The sequence below is a fragment of the Macaca thibetana genome, chromosome 5 (genome assembly GCF_024542745.1).
Source record: "Macaca thibetana thibetana isolate TM-01 chromosome 5, ASM2454274v1, whole genome shotgun sequence".
In the NCBI taxonomy this organism is placed as follows: Eukaryota; Metazoa; Chordata; class Mammalia; order Primates; family Cercopithecidae; genus Macaca; species Macaca thibetana.
In genome coordinates, this window is record NC_065582.1 from 107,613,613 (window position 1) to 107,637,100 (window position 23,488).

A 23,488-nucleotide genomic window follows, 5' to 3' on the forward strand; every position below is an offset into this window, starting at 1 on the left:
AGGTGAACAACATCTTTAGAATTCCCACCACATCAACTGTACAGAGACTCCCATATAGCAGCAGAAAGATCCAGGTAACATCAGACCCAACCCAAGGACAACCAAGGATTCCTTCCTACCACTGACTCAGATGCAGAAATCTAAGGAGATCTTGCTCCTGCATCTTTTCTCCTGGATCCAGCCCAGAAAGGTTCTAGTAGTTCCCAATCAGGGCAGCACAGCCCCTTAAGAGGTGTTTGGGATAGTCAGGGAAGAGGGTGGTTGTCATAAAGACTGGAGGGGGCTGGACGTGATGGTTTACACCTGTAATCCCAACACTTTGGGAGGCAGAGGCAGGCAAATCACCCTGAGGTCAGGAGTTCAAGACCAGCCTGGCCAACATGGTGAAACCTGGTCTCTACTAAAAATACAAAAATTAGCCGGGTGTGGTGGCAGGCGCCTGTAGTCCCAGCTGCTTGGGAGGCTGAGACAGGAGAATTGCTTGAACCAGGGAGGCAGAGGTTGCAGTGAGCCGAGATTGTGTCACTGTATACCACTCTAGGTGGCAGAGCAAGACTCCATGGCAAAAAAAAAAAAAAAAAAAAAAAAGACTGAGGGTACTATGGGAATTTGTGTTGGGGAAAAAGGGGGACAATATTAAATATTCTGAAATGTGCAGATCAGTTCCACCCTAAGCTTTGTCCCAGCCAAAATGAAAATAGCACACCCACACTCCACCAAAAAAACCCTGGTAGACCTGGGAGAGGAGGAGGTGTACATCTCAGGGCAGACTATTTCTCCTCCATCCTCCCATCCCCACCCACACCCAACACCTGCCTGTTACCACCCTCTCTATTCCAAGGCGCTTGATTGGGGGAAGAGTGAAAAGACTCTCACCTTAGATCTTCCAGGTCTCAAGTCAAACCTGCAGGAAGACGGAAGAGATTAGACTTAAACTGCATCTGAGATTGATGTTTTAAACCAAAACGGACTGAAATGTTTATAATTGAAAGAGAGCAGAAAGTTAGAGAATCTGCCAAAGGTGTCAAAGGGCGGGAAACGGGCATTCAACTGAACATCATAGAAATCAATAATTGGAAAAAACACCAATATTTCATGTTTATCCCCCACTTAGTTAAAACTCTTCAGTTCACTCCGCCATACAGGGGAGTAGGGTCATGGTTTTCAAACATGCCAAGGAAGGAAGGTCACTGAGAACGTTTCTGTCTGCCTTACTGACCACTGCAGATAAGCAGCCGCTGCTCGGCCCGCTCGGAAACATTACATCCTGTTTCCGCCAAGGGTCCTGGGTGGAGCCGCAGAGCCTGCCGTCTAGGGCTGTGGCAGTTCGATGGGAAGATCACTGGAAACCTAGCAGGGGTGCTGGACCCTAGGCACAGATGCTGCATCCCTGCTAAAGGAGAACAATGGGTAAGTCATCATCGTGAGATGGGTTTTCCTCTCTCCCTGCTGTGGACAGGTGCTTGATAGCAGAGCCCACTGCCAAGTGACCCCAGAGGGGAAAAATGCCCAGGTCAGAGCACGCTAGACTGGGATAAGCAGGCCTAGAGAGCATGTGCCTCTGATACAAATCAGAATTTACACTGAGTTTCCATCCATCCAGCTCAGGGCTGTCTCGACTCATGCAAAATGCGTGAGTCTAACCCCATCTTTCCTCAGCATTTTCCAGTCTCCCTTTCTTCCAATCCTTTTATCCACATTCAGAAAAACAAATCATTGGGAAGTGATTGTTAAAGCCACATTAACCCTGTTAACACCACATCAAAATTATCCCACTTAATAAAAAATACCAGTTGATACAGATTTTGGAGGACAATTTGAATATTTATTAAAATTTTAAATGTGCTTTTACTCTGACCCAGCAATTCTCCCAAACCCAGATATTTCCAGCAGCTTTATTCGTAATTGCCAAAACTCAGAAGCAGCCAAGATGACCTTCAGTAGATGAGTGAATATGTAAACTTTGGTACATCTAGACAATGAGATCGTATTCAGTGTTAAAAAGAAATGAGCTATCAAGCCATAAAAAGTCGTGGAGGAGCTTTAAATGCTTATTACAGTCCTAAGTAAAGGAAGCCCATCTGAAAAGGCTATTTACTATATGATATCAACTACAAGACATTCTGGAAAAGACAAAACTACAAAGACAGTCATTGACAGCGTGTGGGGACAGAGAAGGGAGAAGCAGGCAGAGCACAGAGGCTTTTTAGGGCAATGAAAATACTCTGCATGATACTGTAAGGGCAGGTACATGTCATTACACATTTGTCCAAACCCATAGAATGCACAGCATCAAGGGTGAATCCTAATGTAAACTGTTAACTTTGTGTGGTTACGACGTGCCAATGTAGGTTCACCTATTGTAAAAAATGCACTACTCTGATGAGAATGTTGATTATGAGGGAGACTATGCATGTTCAGGGGCAAGGAACATATGGGACATCTCTGTACCTCCCACTTAATTGTGCTATGACCCTAAAACTGCTCTAAAAGAGAGTCGAAAAAAAACTAAACAGAAAATACCAATTGGTCATGGATTTTTTGGAGGACAATTTGACAATATCTATTAAAATTATTTGAAGTGCTTACCCTCTGACCCAGCAATTCTTCTAGGTATTCATGTAATTTACAGCTGTATTCCCAGTGCCTAGAACCCTAGATCAGTGGTATATAGCAGGTGCTTAAAAAAAATATGTGATGAATATGCAATTTTAAAAGATAAACTGGCAAGAAAACCAACATATTAAGTTATGATTTTATTTAGGTTTATTTAAAAAGCACAATTTTTTTTGAGACAGGGTCTCACTCTGTCACCAGGCTGCTACTGCAGCCTCGACATCCTAGGTTCAGGTGATCCTCCCACTTCAGTCCCCTAAGTAGCTGGGACTACAGGTGCACCCCACCATATCTGACTAATTTTTTGTACTTTTTGTAGAGACAAGATTTCACCATGTAGCCCAAGCTGGTCTTGAACTCCTGGACTCAAGCAATCCACCCACCTTAGCTTCCCAAAGTACTGGAATCACAGATATGAGACACCACACCCAGCTGCACAAATTTATTTTTCTGCTGTTTAAAAAGAATTTGTAAGCTTTTCCAGTTCACAGGTCATGCTTGGAGGTATAGAAGTTGGCACACTATCTGTACAAGGTAGCATGCTTCTTCTTCCCCTTCACATTCTTCAGATTCCCACTTTTGTTTTCTGCCCATTTTAATGTTTAAGATATATTAATTCAAAATGGATTAGAGACTTAAATGTTAGACCCAATACCATAAAAACCCTAGAAGAAAACCTAGGCAATACCATTCAGGACATAGGCATGGGCAAGGACTTCATGTCTAAAACACCAAAAGCAACAGCAACAAAAACCAAAATTGACAAATGGGATCTAATTAAACTAAAGAGCTTCTGCACAGCAAAAGAAACTACCATCAGAGTGAACAGGCAACCTACAGAATGGGAGAAAATTTTTGCAATCTACCCATCTGACAAAGGGCTAATATCCAGAACCTACAAAGAACTCAAACAAATTTACGAGAAAAAAACAACCCCATCGAAAAGTGGGCAAAGGATATGAACAGACAGTTTTCAAAAGAAGACATTCATACAGCCAACAGATACATGAAAAAATGCTCATCATCACTGGCCATCAGAGAAATGCAAATCAAAACCACAATGAGATACCATCTCACACCAGTTAGAATGGCAATCATTAAAAAGTCAGGAAACAACAGATGCTGGAGAGGATGTGGAGAAATAGGAACACTTTTACATTGTTGGTGGGATTGTAAACTAGTTCAACCATTATGGAAAACAGTATGGCAATTCCTCAAGGATCTAGAACTAGAAGTACCATATGATCCAGCCATCCCATTACTGGGTATATACACAAAGGATTATAAATTATGCTGCTATAAAGACACATGCACACGTATGTTTATTGCGGCACTATTCACAATAGCAAAGACTTGAAATCAACCCAAATGTCCATCAGTGACAGACTGGATTAAGAAAATGTGGCACATATATACCATGGAATACTATGCAGCCATAAAAAAGGATGAGTTTGTGTCCTTTGTAGGGACATGGATGCAGCTGGATTCTCAGCAAACTATCACAAGAACAGAAAACCAAACACCGCATGTTCTCACTCATAGGTGGGAACTGAACAATGAGATCACTTGGATTCGGGAAGGGGAACATCAACACCGGGGCCTATCATGGGGAGGGGGGGGGGGGAGGGATTGCATTGGGAGTTATACCTGATGTAAATGACGAGTTGATGGGTGCTGACAGTTGATGGGTGCAGCACACCAACATGGCACAAGTATACATATGTAACAAACCTGCACGTTATCCACATGTACCCTAGAACTTAAAGTATTAAAAAAAAAAAAAAAAAGATATGTGCCCTCCCAACTGTATGTAGATAAAGAATGTTTTTCTGTATGTTTGTATTTTACATAAGTAATTTGCATATAACTTCTTGCATTCAATTTCTTGCTCTTTTCACTATGTTAAGATCAATCTATGTTAATCTATGGGTACATTTATTAGGTTGGTGCAAAAGTAATTATGGGTTTTGCCATTAAATTGTTTTTGCCTTAAAAGTAATGGCAAAAACTGCAATTACTTTTGCACCAATCTAATAGTTCATTGAATTGTGACTGCTATATAGAACTCCATACTAGATATCCACCATCGTTTACTTATCTGTTCTCATGGTGATGAACAAGTTCCTTCCAACTCTCTGCCACCGCAAATGATATACCAAAAAAATGCTCTCCTATGTGACACGTTCTCGCCCCATTCTAGAGTGTCTCTGGGGCCAACGGCTAGGAAAGAGATCGTGGCTCAGATGGAATGTGCATTATTTTCCATTTCACTAAGAAATGCCGGATTGCTCACCAGAATGGCTGCACCAGCTCACACTTGCACCAGCAGTGGCTGAAGGATTCACATTCCCCAAGAAAAATTCTAAACAGGACAAAGCACAATAGGTCCTTACCTCCTATGATCTCTCCATAATTCTATTAATGCAAACCAAGGAGGCCTTCCCTTCTTAGCAGCACCAGCCGCCTGATAGCTCACTGAACTTGTGGCCAGCTAAATCCCCTGGTTTTTTTCGCATGAACGGTTGCTTATACCTGTGGAATTAATTGGCGCAGGGTGGGAGGCCATTTAGACAGTTTAGAATGCAAAATGAAATCAAAATATGTGGTTCAACCTGCGCTTCAAATGCTCTCACCCAATTTAATTAATTTAGTTCATGATTTTTCTCCCTTCTTGCCCCCATTCAGCTGCTATATGATTGATCAGACCAGACTTCAGAACTAGGTAGATCTGAGTTCAACTCCCACCTCTGCCTCTTACTAATTCTGTGACCTTGGAGAAATTATTTATTCACTCTAAATTTTTGTTGCTTTGATTTCCTTGGAAATAATAACATTGACTTCATAGTAACATGAAGTAAGTGTAGTGAAGATTACGTGACATGCATGTTATAAAATATCTGACATGTACCAGCCCCTCAGCATGCTCGTTCCTTTCTCCTGACTGTTTTCCTTTCCTGTCTAGACCCCAAAAGGAGAAAAAGCACCCAATTTATTCCAGATAGGTCTAGATCCCTGATTCCCACAATAAAATCTACATGTCTCCTTTCATGTTCTCAACTCTCTGCTCTCTGGCACAAAACATGTTAACCGATCTATGATAATGCAGTGAGAAGTCATAGTGGATCAAGGTGTTCCTCTTCCAGGTGACATTTGGAACTTTACAGAAGTTTCCCAGACTCTCAATGCCTTAATGCTTGTGGGACCAAAGGTTAAGAGAAGGGGATTCTCCCCACGTCAGGGGTTTGATGTTGGCACAATGTGGCTGTGATATGCATCAGTAGGAGTGGCAGAAATGCGGGCATCAGATTGAGGAAGTGCCCTAGTCAAATGGGACCACAGTGGTGAAAAACTTTGCAGGGTATGGGGGGACCCAGAGGCTTTAGCACCTGACATTGTTGCACAGAGCTCCAGCCACATGTTTGCAATCACACACAAGGTCCCCCTGCACATTATCAGAAATCACTGAGGTAAAGATTGAGGTTTGCAGCAAATCATTTTTGAGCCCCTTCTTCCCACTCCCATCAGCCCATCTGATGTTAGCTCTGCTATGGTGGGCAGTTCTGCTTCTAAGTGCAGTGCCAGATTCCACAACTCAAGCTTCTACCAAAGAATCTCCAGCTTTTCTGCTCAGGGACTTTCTCCAAAACCAGGGAAGGCCACTAAGATGGCATATAGCCACATCCTGGAAAAGAAAGAGAATTAATACCCCCAGAGGCTACCATCAACCAACGGAGTACAAGAGTCCATAGATAAGTGCCCCAGCTTCCTGTCATTGGAAGAATAATTCTGAGATGCCTTTTCCAACATTCTTCAAAATATCCCCAGTGGGACAGAGCCCCATTTTTTTCACTGCAACAACCAGCTCAATAATGCAACTTTATTGAATTTTCTCCCTTCCCTGTCTCATCCTCCTTATTCTCTCACTGCTTCCTGGGGTGGTCTCCCCAAAACTACCTGCACCCTTGTCTGTATCCTAGACTGTCTCTGGAGATATCTAACCCAGGTTTAACATCAGCTAAACGAACAGTGGTGGGGGTGGTTTCCTGTTAATATAACACTACTTTATCTTTAGACAGATATGGCCTGAGAGATGTAGAAACTTCTTGAATGTTACTGGGAACACTTGGTTATTTCCTAACTCCCTTTCTACTGCCAATAGAATTAATTTTTCTTTCTTCGGTGATATTTAGTGTCTTATACGAGCTCTTATTACATCACTTCTAACATTGCAACATAATTATTTGTTAAACATGTCTCCCTCTAGATTTTGAAAATCTATGTCTGATTCAATTTTGTATATCTTCTGCCAATACTTCAATAAGTATTGGTGAATTAATAAATTCCCAAAGGGAGTGAGGGAGTTTCCAGTTCAATCTGATAGGCTGAGAATATTTATTTCCTCTCCCTCCTGGGCTCTATTAAAATGCTAGGGGGAAAAAAGCATTCAAATGATGCAAACTCACAATAACTAAAGAATGCTTCTGGGATCATGAGCACCCAAGAGAGCTCAGCAAATTTGTGGAAGATGAAAAATACATGAAAGTCTGCTAATGGGTAAATGAGAAAAACGCTTAGAATGTACACTTCTCCAGGGAGAGGAGCCATCTATCTAGAGGAATTCCAATAAGACTCTGAAATCAAACATGGCAAGTGTCAGGGAGATGGAAGTGAGAAGTGCCAGTGAAAGTGGGCTATAACCAAAGATCTAGATATAGAACAAGCACATCCCACTCTTCTCCTACCTCTTCACAAAAAGACTGCCTATAGAGTAGGCATTTAATCCAGGAAAAACTCAGAAGGTTCTTGTTCAAGGAAATTGAACATAATGTCAGAAAAGTAAGGTGCCTGGGACAAGTGTTAGTGCTCCAGAAAAAAGTCTTCCCAAATCTAGCATCTACCCTCTTCTCCGGTGTTGGCTTAGCTCTCTAGGGACTCACAGTAAGCAAAGCATGCCTGTCAAGAAGCCATACTAATATAAAGGGAGCTCCTAAACATCCCTTCTGTCCACATGTGTGAGAAAACCTGTAACATGAAAGTTAAATGTTAAGACAGAGAACTAGAGAGTGAGAAAGAGAAAAAAAGAGAAAGAGGAGGGAGGAGCAGAAAGAGGAAGAGGAGGGGAAGAGGAAAAGACCCTTTTTAAAATGTTGACAGATTGTAGATTTGAGAAGTTTGTCTTTAAAACAAAAACAAGATGCTGGTTTAATAAAAAAAAAAAGGAAAAAAAAACATAAAATCAGGGAAGCAGTAGAAAACAAAGCTAAAAATATAATTGTCTTTATAAAAAGTTTAATGGAAGAGTTGGGAGGTGAAGTTGAAGAAAACTCTCAAAAGGTATACAAATACACACATGCATGTGCACACACACACACACATTCATGCGAAAATAGGAAATATGAAGAAGATCAAGTCAATATATTCTAATACAAACTAATACAAGCTTCAGGGAAAAAAACAGAGAATACAAATGGGAGACAATCATTAAATAAATAATTGAAGAGAACCATCTATAAGTCAAGAAGGACGCAAGTCTTCAGAATGAAAGGACTAGCATGTTCTGAGTAGGACAAATTTAGAAAGACTGACAACTAGACGTACGCACATAAAATCTTAAAACACTAAAGATAAAAAATATTTAAAGTGGAAAAAGCAGGTCATCTATAAAGGAGTGAGAATCAAATCAGCATCAGATTTCTCATCAGCAACACTGGATACTAGAAAACAGTACAACAAAGTCTTCACATTTCTTTTTTTTGTTCTCCTTACATAGAAACTTATTAAACTTATTTGGGGTTAATTTAGTTTAGCAGTCATTCAATTTGTCAACCTTAGAGTTAAATGATTAAAAATATTAGTGAAGAAAAAGTCCAATGTGGTGATAAGGTAGCAAATGTAAATTATCTAAAAGTCAGTACATATGGATTCTTTTAACCAGCTTTATTAAGATATAATTGACAAATAAGAATTGTATGCATTTAAGGTGTATAACATGATGTTTAATATTCATATACATTGTGAAATGACCACAGTGAAGCTGATTAACGTATCTATCACCACACACAGTCACCATTTTGATTTTTTGTGGTGAGAACATTTATTGTTTAAATGCTAAGATCTATTCCCTTAGCAAATTTCAAGTATACAATACAATATTCTTAGCTATAGTACCATGCTATACATTAGATCTCCAGAATGTATTTATTCTGAATAACTGAAACTATGTACCCTTTGAACAATGTCTCCCATTTTCTCCACCCTAAGCCCCTAGTAACCATCATTCTGTGCTCTGCTTTTATGAGTTCAAAAAATTTTTTAGACTCCACATATGAGATCGTGCAGTATTTGTCATTCTGTATCTGGCTTATACCACTTAACAATGTCCTTCAGGTTTATTCATGTTGTCACAAATGGCAAGATTGTCTTCTTTTTAAGACTGAATAATATTTTATGTATACAAAAATTACATATATGATTATATAAATATATGTTAAATATATTATATAAATATTGAATTATATATAATTATACAAATATTGAATTATATATAAGCATACTTTTATATAATTATATAACTACATAAATATATTATAATCATATATAATTAAATATATTATATATTATGTATTTATGGAAATGAAATCAGTTTCTTGATGAGATATCTGCACTATCATATTCGTTGAAGCATTGGTCAGTATCACCAACACAGGGAAACAACCTAAGTGTCTCTTGATGGATGAATAAAGAAAACATTATATATAGTAGATTATATGTATTTATGTATTTATACAATAAATATATAATAATTATATATGTATATATATATATAATCATAATATATTTCTGTTATGTAATTAATAAGCATATTAATTAGCATACTTATAATTAGTTATATTTGTACTTATAAAAATTAATAATTTCTATAAATATATAAATATATATTAAATGTTATGTTGATTAATATATAATTATATATTATACATTATACATAATATATAATATATAAATACGTAATCTATATATAATTATGTAATCTATTATTATGTAATGTTTTCTTTATCCATTCATCCATCAACAGCCACTTAGGTTGTTTCCATATCTTGGCTCTGTTGAACAATGCTGCAACGAACATGAGAATGCAGATATCTTATCAAGAAACTGATTTCATTTCCTTTGGATATATATCCAGAGGTGGGATTACTAGATCACATGGTAGTTTTATTTCTAAATTTTTAAGGAACTTCCATATTGCTTTCCATAATAGCTGTAACTATTTACATTCCCACCAAGAGTATACAAGGGTTCTCCTCTTATCTACGTCCTCGTCAATCTTTTGTCCTTTTTGTAATAGTCATTCTAACGGGTGTGAAGTGATATCTCATTTGGTTTTGATGTGCATTTCTCTGATGATTAATGATGTTGAGCACCCATTCATAGGCCTGTTGGCTATTTGTGTGTCTTCTGAGAAATGTCTATTCAGGTCCTTTGCCCATTTTTCAGTTTGGTTATTTGGATTTTGCTATTGAGTTGCTTGAGTTTCTTATATACTTTGAATACTAACCCCTTATCAGATGAATATCCAAATTCATAGGTTGTCTCTTCACTCTATTGATATTTTCCTTTGCTATATAGAAGCTTTTAGTCTGATGCAATTGTTGATGGCTGATGAGATATCTCGATTCTTGTCTTCTTAGTTTAAACATATTTAAACAAGAGACATACAACAAAGGAGATGCAGCATAGAGTAATTGTATTGCAAAGGAAAAAGAATATTTTGAAAGTTAGGTGCAGAATAGACAGTACACCCTGAGAGAGAGAGGATTTCAGGGTGGGCTGCTTGTAAGGATGATATAGCAAAGACTGGCTCCAGGGAGACTCCCTTTATGGGGGTCTTACATGATTATTTATAAGGAGGTGGAAAGAGGGTTACTAGTAAGCATGTTCTGGGTAAGCCCTCTTTCCTGCTTCTTTTTTCTGGGACTTCCTAATTGTATATATTGGTCCACTTGATGGTGTCCCATCAATTTGCAGAATTTCTTCGCTCTGTTTCATTTCTTTTTTTCCCCCTTCTGACTGGATAATTTCAAATGACCTATTGTGAAGTTCACAAGTTCTTTCTTCTGCTTGATCCAGTCTGCTGTTGAAGCTCTCTATTGTTCTTTTCATTTCACTCATTGTATTTTTCAGCTCCAGAATTTCTGTTTAATTTTTTTTTTTTTTTTTTACATTTCTCTTTGCTCATCTTCTAGCCTTGTTCATGTATTGTTTTCCTGAATTTACTGTTTTCTGTGTTATTTCGCAGTTTGCCAAGCTTCCTTAAAACAAGTATTTTGAATTCTTTGTCAGGTAATGTCTAGATCCCCATTTATTTGGGGTTGGTTACTGAAAAATTACCATGCTGTTTTGGTGATGTCATGCTTCCTTGATTTTTTATTTTTGTGTTTCTTGAAGTCTTACATTGCTCTCTTTACATTTGAAGAAGCAGTGACATCCTTCAGTCTTTGCTGGCTGACTTCAGGATAGAAGGACCTGCACCAGTCAGCCCAGTTAGTAATTCTGGAGTCGCTCAGACCTTTTTTATGGATGTACTTGCTTCACTTCTCTTGCCCCTCTTTGGTTGATGGGGTTGGGGGTGGGTCTTAGAATTGTTATGACTTCTTTTGGCCCCACACAGGCAGGCCAGGTGCAGGGAGTCTCCCATTTATTTTCCCTGGGGCAGTTCCCTGAAGTGTTTAATATCAAACACCTTTACACCTTCTGCCAATCCTGCGGAGCTGATCTGGCTGTCTGCATGTGTTTGTGCATAATTTGCAGAGACTCACATGCACCATCTGTAAGGCATGCATGGGATGCCAGCTACAGGAGGTGGGGCTTGGAGTGCTGGGGGTGCCTGTTGGCCAGTTAGGGGAGCTGCAGGTGATGTGTTCTATGAGGTTTTTGGGCAGTCTTCTTAGTGAAGTTCATGAGGCAGTTAGTAGAAACCATGGCCCTTTGTTGAATTCCACTCCCCACTTGCGGTGAGCCCCCACCTTTTTCCTCTGCTCCTAGCTATCCCCTGATTATTCAGCTGTGCTGATATTCCCAGTGATCTGAGTGGAACAAGACAGAAGTGTGGCTCCTGAGCATCATTCTGCATGACTAGAGAAGCCAGTTCTCACTATGCTTTCACATTTCCCTGTTGGAGAAATTGCAGGCTGAAGGAGTTTCTCTTGGCACCAAGGTGTGCCACATTGGATAGATGATGTGGGTAAAGTGTTCAAAACTGTTTTTCCTAGCCTCTTCAATACATCTATTCTTGAATTTTTTGTTTGTTTGTTCCAACAGGCACTGGGACTTCTTCACTGGGCTCCTGAGTACTCTCATCCATGGGTGATTGTCAAAATCAGTGTTTCTATGGGGAGCATGAAGGTTGAAAACTCCTATTCCTATCTTGCCTGTATTACCTGAAAGCTTTCCAATTTTAGAGAAAAAACTATTTTCAACCTAGAATTTTATGCCTAGTCAAATAATCAATCAGAAAAGAAAAAACAAAAGCCTTCCTTATTTGATCATCCAAAACTATATCAAGGAAAAGAGTCACTTTTTCTTAAGAAGTTATAGGAAGATATCCTCCAGCCCAACAAAAGGAATAAAAAAGAAATGAAGGTTTAAATTTGTTTTTGAAATTGAATATAGAGATACAACTGTATCTAGAGGAGAATAAGGATGGATGAGGTAAGAGTATGAGTGAGCTAAATTATCAATAGAAAATGTCTAAATTGGATAGAACTAATTCTATAAATACATCTTCTAGATTTATGGATAGATATCCCAAAAGAACACAAGCAAACTGTCGAAACCGATTGCTTCTGGAGAATTAATATGGAGTAGACATCAGTGGAGCTATGGACTATGACTTTTTATTACAAGCTCCTTGCTCTACTTTGTTTTTAAGCATGTATATCAATTACTTTCATTTAATTATTTTTACTTTAAATACTTTAAAAGATTTAACAATGCCTCAAATTACGAACATCATTTATCAATGTGCAGACACATGATTGAAGTACAAGTCAATAAGTCATTAATATAATTAGAATGTCTCAGTTTTTTAACTCTAAAATGAAGATATTAATGCCTACATCATGGGAATATTATGATAATGTATGAATAGAAATTAGCATGATGCCTGACACATCATCAGGTCTCCAAGAATGATAGTTATTGTTACTGGAAGACAGATGATATGCTTGGTGATTCAGAGCCTAGCTCTGCCACTTACTACAAGCTATGCAAGCTTGAATAAATCTTATTTTCCTCACCTGTAACTTGAGAATAATAGTAACCTTGCCTTTAAATAAGTTAAAGCATGTAAAATGCTTATCACATTTCCTGTACTTAGTAAATACTTAATAAATGATAGATATTATTATTAAATAAATCTTAATTGTAATTCTTTTATTTTGATAGTTTTCATGATTAGATATGTCTTAAGTGACAGAGCACATACAGATTCATTCAGATCCACCAGAAAGGACCTCCTGCCTAGATTTTCTTTACACCCTACTCTACTTTTTAGTGTGGCTAAAAGTGTGGCTCCTGAGCATCATTCTGTATGGTTGGGGAAACTTTTAATATTCTATTTATCAGTGTTTCTCATCCCAAATTTAACAATGAACCAAAGAGAAAACCAAGTAAATTATTTCCTGAGTACCCTTTGGGCCCAGAGATGAAGAAGAGGAGGAAGGAAGAAAAAAAAGAATCTATATCTCAACTTTTGTTATCAAGGATAGAAAAGGGAGATTGTATAGGTAAAAATTGCTTTTTTTAAAGTGCATTGGTGTTTAGTGGGAAATACTGCTCAAATACATGTTATACAAGTTATTTCATAAATAATACCAGAGAATGTATTATTAATAGAGTCCAAGATAACTTGCAAAAAAATCAGTGGACATTTTTCCTTATCTTCAGAGCAGGGTTTTTCCTGAGTGATCCAAAACAAGAAACATTCATCCTCTGTGAGAGAAGCATGCATATGATTACTAACCAGAGGCAAGAGAAAAAGGGCACAGACATGGTATATGTGTTCTGTGCCAGACACATACAGTTAACTCCTTGAGTGCTCACAAAAAATCCCTTGATGGACGTATGTTTGACCAACGAGGTAAATAAGGCTCAGAGACATCAAATAACTTGTACAAATGTATGCGGCTGGTAGGGGGTAGAGCAGAGATTTGAACCCATGACTCCAAAGTCTGTGCTCTTTCCACCAGACCTCCCCGGATGTCAGCCAGTCCATCACTGCCTGCTAGAGTGCCCTGGTTGGGGAATCTGGAGACGAAGGTTTAATTCCTGGTTTGACCACTGAATAATTTAGGCCAATTTACCCTTTTAAGGGTTTTACTGACTCTACTCAAAATATAAGAAAGAGAAAATTCATGTTTATAATGTACTATGTAAAGCCTAAATATACTTTTATTTAAAAAAATTCTTATATACAGATAAAAATTATACTCTCAAAAAGGAGTTTTAGGAGCCCAAATTAAGATCAGATTTCAATGTCTCCATTTCTTAACTAACCAGACACCAAATGATGTCTTTCCAAACAGTATAGATAATATTTGCTTGGAGCCTAGAAAATAAATGTCAATACTTGTGGTAGTTTCTGAAAATTTAAAAGTGCTAGCCCCAGTAAATATATACTGGGGGAGAAGGCAGTATAAACCAGGCCAATAAATATTCATCAAAAATGCTCATAGAGAAAACATGTGGGAATATGAATGTTTTGATTCAGAAGAAAGAAAGTAACTTGATGCCAAGATCGAGCTGGGATAGGACTTTAGCTCAGGCCTTGCCTGGCTGCCTATGATGGCTGGTGCTGCTCACTATTACCTGAGAAGTCTGGGTCAGGCACAAAACTCATATACTTCTAGTGGGATGGAAATGCACTCCAGATATCTAAAACAGCCTTCTTTTTACTACCATAATAAATTGGAGGCCAGACATGATGGCCCAGCCCTGTAATCCTAGCACTGTGGGAGGTCAAGGCAGAAGGATTGCTTGAGACCCAGAGTTCAAGACCCAGCCTGGGTAACATAGTAAGATAGATCTCTAAAAAAAAAAAACTTTAAAAAAAATTAGCCAGCCACAGTGGTGTGTACCTGTGGTCCCAGCTATTTAGGAGGCTGAGGTGGGAAGATTACTCGAGCTCAGGAGTTCAACACTTCAGTAAGCCATGATTGCACCACTACACTCCAGCCCAGGCAACAAAGTGAGACCCTGTCTCTTAAAATAAGTAGATAAATAAATATGGGTCTGGACAAAGATTTCTTGAGTAATACTCCACAAACACAGGCAACCAAAGTAAAAATGGACAAATGGGATCACACCAAGTTAAAAAGCTTCTGCATAGCAAAGGAAACAATCAACAAAGTAAAGAGACAACCCACAGAACTGGAGAAAATATTTGTGAACTACTCATCTGACTAGGGTAACCACAATATATGGAGTTCAAACAAATCTACAGGAAAAAAAATCTGATTTTAAAATGGGCAAAAGATATAAATAGACATTTCTCAAAAGAAGGCATACAAATGGTAAACAGACACATGAAAAGGTGCTCAACATCATTGATCATCAGAGAAATGCAAATCAAAACTACAATAAAATATTATCTCATCTCAGTTAAAATGGCTTTTATCCAAAAGACAGGCAATAACAATTGTTGGCGAGGATGTGGAGAAAAAGGAACCCTCATATACTGTTGATGGGAATGTAAATTAATACAATCACTATGAAGAACAGTTTGGAGGTCCATCAAAAAAACTAAAAATAGAGCTACCATATTGTCCAGCAATCCTACTCCTAGATACACACCCAAAAGAAAGGAAATCAGTGTATCAAAGAGATATCTGCACTTCCATGATTATTGCAGTGAGCTGGGGTCTCACTCTGTCACCCAGGCTGGAGTGCATGGCATGATCTCAGCTCACTGAAACCTCCCCCTCCCCAGGTTCAAGTGATTTTCCTGCCTCAGCCTCCCGAGTAGCTGGGGTGACAGGCATGCCACTACCACACCTGGCTAATTTTTGTATTTTTAGTAGAGACCAGGTTTTGCCATGTTGGCCAGGCTGGTCTCGAACTCCTGACCTAGGTGATCTGCCCACCTCAGCCTCCCAGAGTACTGGGATTACAGGTGTGAGCCACTGCACCCGGCCTAGATATATTGTTCTAAAGATGATCAGTGTTGATAATCCAAGCCTAACATTTTCCAAATTCATCAAGGAATGATTCACACTGCATGCCTGCTTCCACAAAGGCTACTGCAGTGGGAGCTCAGCACTTGCCACCTACTAGGCTCAGTGAAGTCCCTATTTCTGAGCCTTAGTGTGATGATTAATTAATTTTATGGATCAACTTGGCCAAGCCACAGTATCTAAATATTTGGTCAAACATTATTTTAGATGTTTCTCTGAAGCTATTTTTTAGATGAGATTAACATTTAAATTAGTAGTCTTTGAGTAAAGCAGGCTGTTCTCCATAATGTGGTGAGTTTCATCCACTCAGCTGAAGACATTAATAGAAAAGACTGCCCTCCCTGGGAGAAGGGGGATTTCGGACCAAAGTTCAATTCTTCCCTGCGTCTCCAGCCTCCCTGCCCACCCCTGCAGATTTTAGACTTGCCAACTTCCACAGTCACATAAGTCAATTCCTTAAAATAATCTCTCTCCGTCCCTATGTTTCTCTCTCTCTCTTTCTCAAGATATAAATGTAGATTAGATACAGATATAGATTAGATATATAGATACACACATTTACAACAGGATGAATATACATATACATACATATACATCCTGTCAATTCTGTTTCTCTGAAGGACCATGACTAATAGACCTAGTTAGAATCACAGAACTGACGTTGACGCCAAAGGGCCTAAAAGAGCATCTGCAAAGCTGCATGCAGGCTGTCTTCCTAGGCCTGCAAGATTTAACCACAGGCATTTCACAGGTATCTGCAATACAACAGAGACAAAAATTCAAATTCTGGCTGTGTCACTTGTTAGCTGTGTGACTTCAGGAGGTTACCTTACCTGCCTGTGCCTCGGTGTCCTCATCTGTCCAAGAATAATGGTATCTGCCGCATAAGGTTATCATATGGATGAAATAAGTTACTACACGGAAGGCATTTAGAGGTATGCCTGCCACCAAGTAAGGCTTCATTAAATGTTGTCATAATCCTCTCAAACACCATCTGCTTCTGCTTTCTGTTGTACTCCTGTAGGAATGTCCCAACAACATAGACCCAAAACTTCATTTTATCTTCATTTTCTGCCTTCCCCTCACCCACCCCACTATGCTCACAACCTATGGATTCATTGATTCTACATTTCCAATGTCTTCTCTATTTGTGCTTTATTTACTCAGTCTTCTATACTTCCCGACCACTTATTCTGGGCCTGACACTGGGTTTGGAAGTGTTGTGGATACAAAAATAAGTAAATACTGGCAAATGGAGGGGACTTTGCAGTCCCATTGCCCTGGCTTTGGTTATCTTCAATACTCTCCCTTGGATTATTGATGGAGCTTTTTAAGCAATTTTCCAACTCTCCCCCTCAATCCATCTTTCATAGTGATGCTTCCCCAAACTCAGGTCAAATTGCTGCTCTTGACCTCTAGAATAAAATCCACAACTGTCCCCAAACAATCTTTATTTTTTTGTCTCCCAGTGTTATTCTCCACAGCAGGCCTCTGACCACTCCCCAGGAACACTGTGCTCCTCTGTGCCCCGTGACTCTGCTCCTGCAGCTGGTGCATTCCTCTGATCACCTGCCCGATGTCTTCCTTGACATTCCCAGTCAGAAGTAACTGTTTTTCTCTCTCTTAGTTCTTGTCCTTCCATTTGACATCCCAGCTGTCATTGTTTATGTAGCTGAACCCTGGCTTGAGCCCAGGCTGCCTTCACTCCAGGATCCAGACAGGACCTGGCCAAGTCTGGAGGGCCCCCAGGGTGGCTCTGCCAAGGTTCTACTTACATGAGGGTCTGAGAAGCCTCCTGGGAAATGAACTCATCCTGAGGGAAGAGAGGGCCAAGTCACACTAACACATTCCAAGGACAGTCAGCCAGTGTCAGAAGAAGGGATAATTTTTAGTACAGCATGGTGTCTGCCACTCAGCTTGTCTTGGCCACGTTCACAGAGATGCATGCCTGAGTCATGGAGTCATCCATTTGCATTTAGCAAAATATTTATTGAGTGGATAACATGGACCAGGCTCTGCACTGGGCATAGGCAGCAGGAGAGGAAATAAGAGAGACCCAGTCCCTGACCTCAGGGAGCTTAACTTAAACTTAAAGTCTAGTGGGAATTCTAAAAAAAAGGGAGTTGCAATATAAAAAGTGAATGAATTTTGTTTTTTTATTTGTCTACTTATTTTTTTTTACAATTTATAATTTGAAGCATTCCTATAAAGCAGGGAAAACACAAAGTACCTCTGCTTTGTAATCAATGTGTGAGAGTACAACAGGATTATACTGTTGGCTCAAATGAGCAGTGAGCTGGACCAGCCAGAGAAAGAGCTGGAGATGGCAGCATTTTCCAGAGTCAGAACATCCGGATGACCAGCAACCTACTTCTGCACAGGGACAGACACCATGGGGGCTGGCAAAGCACTACTGAAAAGAGATGTGCGTAGAAGCCCTGCAATTCTGTGTGTGTCACAATCCTGTTTCTGCCTCCAGAGAATCTTTGGAAAACCAACGTTTTTTTCATTTCTCAAAATCTGTCAGCTCTGTGAGGGTGGACACTGTGTCTCATTGTTTGGAGACTTAACCAGGAAAAAGCCAAAAATAGGCATGGAACAAAGTTTTAGTGAATTAAAATGAATATAAAGAACTTTTCCTTTAGGTAAAATAATGTATACAAGTGAATAGAAGAAGAAATGTAAAGATTGCTTATAGTTGGGTGTGTTTTTTTCTCCCTTATTATAAAGCAAATTTGGCATTTAGTCTTCATTCCACTTTGGAGGCTTAAGTTACAATTAAAGCAGAGTTGGCAGGGCACAATAGCTCACTCCTGTAATCCCAGCACTTTGGGAGGCCGAGAAGGGAGGATCATTTGAGCCCAGGAGTTCAAGACCAGCTTGGGCAATATAGTGTGACCTTGTCTCTACAAAAACCTTTAAAAAATTAGCCAAAAGTAGTGGCATACAAAAGTGGTCTCAGCTACTAGAGAGGCTGGGGTGGGAAGATCGCATGAGCCCGGGAGGCAGAGGTTGCAGTGAGCCAAGATCGTGCCACTGCATTCTAACCTGGTTAACACAGTGAGACCCTCTGTTAAAAACAGTAATAATAACAATAATAGAGCAGAGTTAATTTTTTGCAGGCCATTTTATATAAAAATAATACATTCCTGGCCAGGGTCAGTGGCTTACGCTTGTAATCCCAGCACTTTGGGAGGCCGAGGCAGGCAGATCACCTGAGGTCAGGAGTTCGACACCAGTCTAGCCAATATGGTGAAATCCCGTCTCTACTAAAAATACAAAAATTAGCCAGGCATGCTGGCAGGTGCCTGTAGTCCCAGCTACTTGGGAGGCTGAGGCAGAAGAATTGCTTGAACCCGGGAAGCGGAGGTTGCAATGAGCCAAGATCGTGCCATTGCACTACAGCCTAGGTGATAAGAGTGAAACTCTAGTCTCAAAAAAATAAAAATAATACATTCTTATGCTGAAAACAATAACACCTGGTGAAGGATGGAGAGGGGAAAGTAAAAGTGAATATCACACAAACACGTGGTGGAATGTTCCATGGCAGGATGGAAGTAAATTAAGTCATTTGGAAGTTTCAAAACAATCTTTCTTTTCCTACTTCACTATACTTCAAGCAGCATATAATAATTCCCCATAGCCTGGAAAAGAGATGGAAATAAGAACAGAGCAATAAGGTGACATTCTTGCAGTCATACTAGCCAGTTGGCTTCAATAATCCAGACTCATGTACGAGTCAGCTGGATTTCCAGAGAAAACTATTTGATCACTGGTCCAGCAACCAGAGCTTTGGCCCCCCTGAAGTTGCTCATCACAATCACCGCCCTAACACACTAGAATTTGTCAGTGAGAGGAAAGGTAGTAACAATAGCCAAGCCAGTCAACAGGGACTCCAAGTTCATTTTTCATTTGTTTTCTGGGAAAGCAACAAAAGAAAAGTTTCAATTATGAAGACAGAAGATGTTAGTTTTTGTTCATTGTCTGCTTGTACAATCACAGAGAAACAGGGCGCTGTGGGGAAAGGAAACAGAAGTGCTAAGCCTGCTTCACTGCTTAGTAGCTGGATGACCTACAGCCAATCATTTTGCTTTCTGAGCTGCGGTTTTCAGCAAAAAAATAAATAATAATGATAATTCCTACCCCACCTGGCTCACAAAACTCTTTCTGTTTTTGAAAACTCTAAACAGTGATAGAGACGGATGGTACAAAGCCTACATGATTCTGCAATATTTTACCAAAGGGTCTCAGACATTTTCTCACTGTATTTCTCCCAGCAGGCCCCCCAACATGCCGCACCCTAAACTTAACCCCCACTGCTTCATACTATCACATCATCCTTCCTCCAGCAGGATTCTCTTATGACTGGGAAAAGTGCCGAATACCCACGGATCACTCAGCACAAGGTCAAGGGCTGACTGAGCAAGAAGGAAGGCAGACTGAAGAAATGAAGACCACATGAAAGGAAAGCATTTTGCTTTCATGGCTCTGTCTATAAAGTCCACATGAAGGTCAGTATGACATAAAAAAGCTCTGGCTGCTACAGCGAGGATGGTGGAGGATGCAGAATATTTGCTAGTGTAACACACAGAGGTCCCGAGAAAAATCTAGGTGAGTGTAATGTCCTGGGGCTAGACCACAAGGGTCCCTAGATGTGACCTTGAGCAAATCGGTCTTTCTATGCCTCAGTTTCCTCATGTGCAAAAAGAAGTTTATAATTCCGGCACCTACTCCATAGGCGTTGTGAGGATTCCATGAATAAACATGGATGGAGTGCTCACTTTGGCAGCACATATACTAAAATTGGAATGATAAGAGAAGATGATTAACATGGCCCCTGCTGAAGGATGACACACAAGTTCATGAAGCACTACATATTTTTTACCAAAAAAAAATGTTTAAGTGAAAATAAAAATATTAAATATGGATAGAATACTTAGCATAGGGGTTGTGGTGGTGGTGGTGGTGGTTTTGATTATATCTGCCAATGCTCCTGCATAAAGCTGAGACAGAATGGAACACAGAAAACAATGCCCCAGGAAGAGGCAGCAGAACTCTGCTTTCTGCAGAAGGCACAATAAAGGAAATCAGGCTTCTTCAAGGTCAGGCAACACAGAGGTCTTACAATAGCAATAGCAAATTAAAAACACCAAGAGTCCAGGTCATTGAAATAGGATCATCCTTAAACTGTAAACTTTGTACGACTTCATTCAGATAGACTGAGAAGTCTTAAAAATTTCTATTAAAATTCTCATAAAGGAAAGAACCCATTGCAGTGCACACAAGTGTGGGATTCAGAGGAGTGAAGCATTGACAAGAGGCTTTGGGACAATGCAATACTAGGGCCAAAAAAGAAAATTTGTCAGGGTACATGGAGCCAGGGCAGAATGAATTCTTCTGGCCTCTCTCCACTGAAGGGCTTACCGATTTCATAGTGAGGAAAACAAGTTAATAGTAGACCAATGATCTTCGCAGACTTATATTACTACATTTGTTTAAGCTAACTGTCTAGTAAAGTACTCATAGCTCATTCCATAGTGTGGATTCATCAATGAATTCTTCTCTTTCATTTTTTGTTTATTTGTTTGTTTGTTTTGAGAGAGAGTCTCACTTTGTCACCCAGGCTGGAGTACAGTGGTGCAGTCTCAGCTCACTGCAACCTCTGCCCCCCAGGCTCAAGTGACTCTCGTGCCTCAGCCTCCAGAAGTAGCTGGGATTACAGGCATGTGCCACCACACCCAGCTAATTTTTGTATTTGTACTAGAGATGGGATTTCACCATGTTGGCCAGGCTGGTCTCAAATTCCTGGCCTCAAGTGACGCTTTCATATCGGTCTCCCAAAGAGCTGGGATTACAGGCATGAGCCACTGCATCTGGCCTGAATTCTTTTCATTCATTAATTCATTCATCAGATATTTATGGATTGCTACAGAACACCATGCCTTATGCTCAGGAATGAGAATCCAGTGCTCACAACTTACTGAGGGAGATAGAGTGTAAGCAACTGTTACACTGCAGACTCAAGTTCAACAGGAGTGATAAGTGCCCAAGGATCCCAAGGACAGAGGACCACTGGATTGGCTAGAGGGATAGATTGTAAAGGGCCTTAAAGAGTTGTTAAGAAGTTTGGATTTTATTTTGAGGGCAATGGAAGGCCACAGAAAGATAAGCTGACTTAAATGCTCTACCGGTATTGTTATAAATGATTGCTCTGGGTGAACTCTGAAAATCTCATCCTGATACTGGCACCCAGAATGAACAGAATTAAAATCTCCCCTTGGAAAATCATTACCATCCAAAGATGATTCGTTTTGAGGACGGCTCTAAGTTACACTTTCCTCACCCAAAAGCTGTACAGAGGTAGCCAACAGTTTCTCTGCAGTTCAGGAAAGAAATAAAACAGTGACCCAGAAATCCTCAATCTTAAATATATATATTGGAATCATATTTAGGCAAGCAATGTTTTCATTTACTGTAAGATGTCAAAGATTATTCAAGATCAGAGGTGCCCAAGGCCAGTCGACTACTAAAATTTTAATGGCAAAAGGAAGGAATTTGAGTCATTTTGTGGCAAAAAATAAAACTACAGCATGCTGGATAGAGGCCAGCTCCTCATTGTAACAATCAGGGCATTGCTCTTCCTACATTTGAGGAATAGTGTCAAAATCCATGCCGGAATGTTTATTTTATTTTCTAAAACTGTTTTAAGAAGGATTTCTCTGTGGTAGCCATAAAGTCTCTACAAGGGCAGGGTTTAAGGCAGCAACCCGGTTGGAAGAGATTTGTCATGAAGCTGCCTTTGGATAATTAGTAGCCTGTATTCATATTATATGTTTATTTGTAATGACATGGAGATTATAGAGAGAAAACTACTATACTCCTATTATGCTTGTGACATGCCACCTCTACCCCAACAACATATGTGATATATTTCACTCAGGGTAATTAACCTGTGAAGGTGATAAAGATTACTGATGGGAGCCTTGAAGAAGTTACAGAAGGTGGGTCTTCGTCCCTTTAGAACCTTTAGGATTAAGGGTTCCCTTGTAACAGGGAGGGGGGAAATATGTCAGAGGTGTTTGAACCAGAATGACTCCATCCTGAATAGGATGGAGTATTCAATAGGACTGGGTAAAATAAGACTGAGCCCTACTGGGCTACATTCCCAGAAAGTTTAAGCATTCTGAGTCACAGGATGAGATAGAAGGTTACTAAAATCTTGCTGATAAAAGAGGTTGCAGTAAAGAAGTTGCCCAAAACCCACCAAAACCAAGATGGTGACGAAAGTGGCCTCTGGTCGTCCTCACTGTCCTCACCGGACAATCTCAACAGTGCTATGACAGCTTACAAATGCCATGGCAAGGTCAGGAAGTTACCCTATATGGTCTAAAAAGTGGAGGAACCCTCAGTTCTTGGAATTGCCCACCCCTTTTCAGGAAAACTCATGAACAATCCACACCTTGTTTAGCACATAATCAAGAAATAACTGGCTTCCAAGATGGCCTAATAGGAACAGCTCTGGTCTGCAGCTCCCAGCAAGATCGAGCAGAAGACGGGTGATTTCTGCATTTCCAACTGAGGTACCTGGTTCATCTCATTGGGACTAGTTGGACAGTGTGTGCAGCCCACAGAGGGTGATC

General features: G+C 39.8%; 1 protein-coding gene and 1 non-coding gene across 2 annotated transcripts in view; both read left to right on the plus strand.

Annotated features, from left to right (window-relative positions):
* Window positions 1-23,488, plus strand: part of TMEM165 (transmembrane protein 165) — a 777,160-nt gene that overhangs the window by 619,216 nt on the left and 134,456 nt on the right. The window lies entirely within an intron of this gene.
* Window positions 20,622-20,730, plus strand: LOC126955786 (U6 spliceosomal RNA). Its single transcript, XR_007726085.1, has one exon. It is a non-coding gene; the product is annotated as a U6 spliceosomal RNA (small nuclear RNA).